Genomic DNA, 4043 nt, shown 5'->3' with positions numbered 1-4043 from the left:
TGCTTCAGCCTCTCAAAGTGCTGGGAGTAGGTGTGAGCCACCTTGCCTAGCCAGTACTATTTATTTATTTATTTATTTATTTATTTATTTATTTATTTATTTTTTTGAGGCGGAGTCTCGCTCTGTCGCCCGGGCTGGAGTGCAGTGGCCGGATCTCAGCTCACTGCAAGCTCCGCCTCCCGGGTTTACGCTATTCTCCTGCCTCAGCCTCCGGAGTAGCTGGGACTACAGGCGCCCGCCACCTCGCCCGGCTAGTTTTTGTATTTTTAGTAGAGACGGGGTTTCACCATGTTAGCCAGGATGGTCTCGATCTCCTGACCTCGTGATCCGCCCGTCTCGGCCTCCCAAAGTGCTGGGATTACAGGCTTGAGCCACCGCGCCCGGCGCCAGTACTATTTATAAAAATACTTAAAAACAAAAAACATTTACTGCTCTAAGAACTAATGAGAGAAAAAGTTAAGCAGTTAGGGTGGGTCCTTGGTAAAACTCCTTTAAACAGAGAAATGGCCTGAAAAATCAGGCTGAAGGCACAGATAAGGAAACTTGCACAAATCTATGGCCCACTCAGATAAAGGAACAAGGCCCAACATAGAAATGTCTTTGTCGTTTGTGTTGTAAGACATGCCCACAGCTACACTGATATGGGAACAAGACCCAACATAGAAATGCCTTTGTCCTTTGTATAATCAGCAGGCTTCCAGAAAAAAGCCTGTTCTCCTTTTGGGGCCATGTACACGGTGGGCTCCAGTGGGTTCTGGTGGGTAATTTCCTTTTCTTTTTTGGACATGCTTTGGACTGTGAGCCAAGCCTCTGTGAATCATCACTTCAGCCCCTGATTGGTCCCAGGCCAACCTGAGTAGGGCTTTCTCCAAGACCAGTCAGCACATTTCTTCCCTTCCCAGTCCATAAAACCCCCTGGACCCAGCTTCATACTTGGCAACCCATTCACCCGTCTCTGCTGTGGAGAGCGTTCTTCTTTCACATATTAAACTTTTGCTCCAACCTCACCCTTTGTATCCAAGGTCCTTAATTATGTTGGTCATGAGACAAAGGACTCCAGGTTATACCTCACAATGAGAGACTGTGCTGTATTGGCCAGGACTCTAACACTTAAGCACCTGACTTAATTAAAAAAAAATACACTACTTCTGTAGTTACTGATTGCAAACTATCGTTTCCTGTCACATCCTCAGTGCAGGGACTAAGATCCTGTGTATTCAGAGTAATTGAAAATGTGAGGCCCGCAGGGCGGCTCATGTCTTTAATCCCAGCACTTTGGGAAGCCCAGGTGAGAGGATCACTTGAGCCCAGGAGGTTGAGACTAGCCTGGGTAACATAGTGAAACCCATCTCTGTGCAAAAAATACAAAAATTAGCTGGGCATGGTGGCACGCACTTACACCCGCAGTTCCAGGTACTTGGGGGGCTGAGGTGGGAGAATCACTTGAGCCCAGAGTCAGAGGCAGCAGTGAGCTGAGATTGTGCCACTGTGCTCAAGCCTGGACTCAAAAATGTGGGGTAGAAACATAGCGTTATGCCGGGTATGGTGGCTCATGCCTGTAATCCCAGCACTTTGGAAGACGAAGGCAGGGGGATCACGAGGCCAAGAGATCGAGACTATCCTGGCCAACATGGTGAAACCCTGTCTCTACTAAATATATAACAATAAGCCGGGTGTGGTGGCAGCACCTGTAGTCCCAGCTACTCGGGAGGCTGAGGCAGGAGAATGGCGTGAACCTGGGAAGCAGAGCTTGCAGTAAGCCGAGATCGCACGACTGCACTCCAGCCTGGCAGAGCGAGACCCTCCTCTCACAAAAAAAAAAAAAAAAAAAAAAAAAAATGAAAAAGAAACATAGGGTTATACAGAGCTAGCAACTTCAGCCTGATAGTGTTAGTTTTGCTGGCATTTATTAAAAACAAGAAAAAATGACATAATTGCTGCAGAGAGCTCCAGAGGGGGCAAGGCCTGTGCCTCAGGAACCTGTGTCAGCTGAGGCCCAGGGAGGACTGCACCCACCGGCCAGATCCGGGCCTAGAAGCAACAGACCCTGCAGGCCCCGCGACCTGATGGCCGCAGTGGCCTCCTCGAGTCTGGACTCTTTGACTCATATTGATTGGACGGCAGCAAACACCCGCCAGGCCACCTAGGACGTGGAATCTTTGGGCATTGGACAAGGCAGGGTGACAAAAATGGCGGCACCAGAAGGCCCGATTGAGACCTCCGGCCCAGAAGGCGAAGCTGTGTGGAGCAGCAACTGGCCAAGGAGCCGCGCGCATGCGGGACTTGGGGCGGCTGCTCAGTGCCCCTGAGATGGAAGAATAACAACAAAGGCCTTCCAGACCAGGAAATGAGCGGCCAAGCGACGGTTAGAACCGTTAAAACCGTTAGCAACCTTCCTGCGCATGGTCCTGGCAGTGGAAGCCAGAAACGGTAGAAAAACTTAACAGCACTGGGTCAAGAAAAAGAAGTGCCCAGCATCCTTTGGGGAGATTTAGGAGGCAGTGTAGAAGTCCTGTGCATATGAGAAGAACAAGTTGATCTCCATTCTCCACATCCCACTTTTTTTTTCTTTTTTTGAGACAGGGTCTCCCTCTGTCACCCAGGCTGCAGTGCAGTGGTGCAATCACTGCTGAGGTTCACAGCAGCCTCAAATTCCTAGATTCAAGTGAACCTCCCATCTCAGCCTCTCGATTAGGTGGGGCAATAGGTGTGCCCCACCACCCCAGGCTTTTTTTTTTTTTTTTTAAATAGAGACAGCATCCTCCTATGTTTCCCAGGCTGGTCTCCAACTCCTGAGCTCAAGCAGTCCTCCCACTATGGCCTCCCAAAGTGCTGGGATTACAGGCTCGACCCACCACACCCTCGCCTACATTTATCTTTTTCTAGAGACGTGGTCTCACTCTGTCACCCAGGCTAGTGTGCAGTGGTGTGATTAATATTTTGTTTTTTGTAGAGATTGGGGACTTGCTCTGTTACCAAGGGTGGTCTCAAACTCCTATCCAAAAGCAATCCTCCTGCTTCAGCACCCAGAATAGCTTGGATTACAGGAGTAATCCACCACGGCTGCCTCTCACACCTTTTAAAAGAAAACTTTTTTTTTCTATATTTCCCCCTGACAGGGGCTCACTTTGTTACTCAGGCTGGAGTGCTGTGTTGTGAACATGGCTCACTGCAGCCTTGATCTCCCAGGCTCAGGTGATCCTCCCATCTCAGTCTCCTGAGTAGCTGGGACTGCAGGTGGGGCGTGCCACCATGCACAGCTAGTTTTTGTATATTTTTGTAGAGATAGGATTTCACAATGTTGCCCAGGCTGGTCTTGGACTCCTGAGCTCAGTTGATCCCTCTGCCTGGGCTTCCCAAAGTGCCAGATTACAGGTGTGAGGCACTGTGCCCGGCCTAAAAGGTTTTATTTGTAAAATTTTGTACATTAGAAAAAAAAAAAAAAAAAAAAACATTTGCTAAAGTGGGAGGATCGCTTGAGGCCAGATGTTTGAGACCAGCCTGGGCAATAAATGATATCCCCGTCTCTATAAAAATATAAACAAATAAAACGTTTGCTACATCTAGGCCTTCTAGATAGAAAGGTTGCTAACATGATAAAGTAGACCTAGAAAATCACATAACTTGTAAATGGCCTTTTAATTTTTTTTTAATTGTAGAAAAGAAATGTCTTTCGGAAACAACCTTTTGAAATGGAATTGTTAGACCACCAGTAGAAGCAACACATGTCCACTTTAGTTCAATGGTTTAGAAGACATGAGACAGGGTGGCTCATGCCTGTAATCCCACCTCTTTGGGAGGCCAAGGCGGGTGGCTCACCTGATGTTGCAAGTTTGAAATCAGCCTGGTCAACATGGTGAAAGCCCGTCTCTACTGAAGAAAACAAAAATTAGCTGGGAGTGGTGGCAGGCACCTATAGTCCCAGCTACTGGGGAGGCTGAGGCAGGAGAATCGCTTGAACCCAGGAAGCGGAGGTTGCAAAAAGCTGAGATCACGCCACTGTACTCTAGCCTGGATGACAGCACAAGACTCAGTCTCAAAAA

The 4043-nt window shown here is 48.3% G+C and overlaps 1 long non-coding RNA gene across 1 annotated transcript in view; it reads left to right on the top strand.

Moving 5' to 3' along the window:
• The first annotated feature begins 2388 nt into the window (after positions 1-2388).
• LOC108541208 (uncharacterized) overlaps positions 2389-4043 on the top strand; it is a 20824-nt gene continuing 19169 nt past the window's right edge. The window contains exon 1 of the long non-coding RNA XR_001888899.1: positions 2389-2430. This is a non-coding gene — a long non-coding RNA (uncharacterized LOC108541208). The remainder of the gene's footprint in view (positions 2431-4043) is intronic.

The sequence above is a fragment of the Rhinopithecus bieti genome, unplaced genomic scaffold (assembly GCF_001698545.2).
Source record: "Rhinopithecus bieti isolate Rb0 unplaced genomic scaffold, ASM169854v2 scaffold_19459, whole genome shotgun sequence".
Taxonomy (NCBI): domain Eukaryota; kingdom Metazoa; phylum Chordata; class Mammalia; order Primates; family Cercopithecidae; genus Rhinopithecus; species Rhinopithecus bieti.
This window is presented reverse-complemented; position numbering and strand designations above follow the sequence as displayed.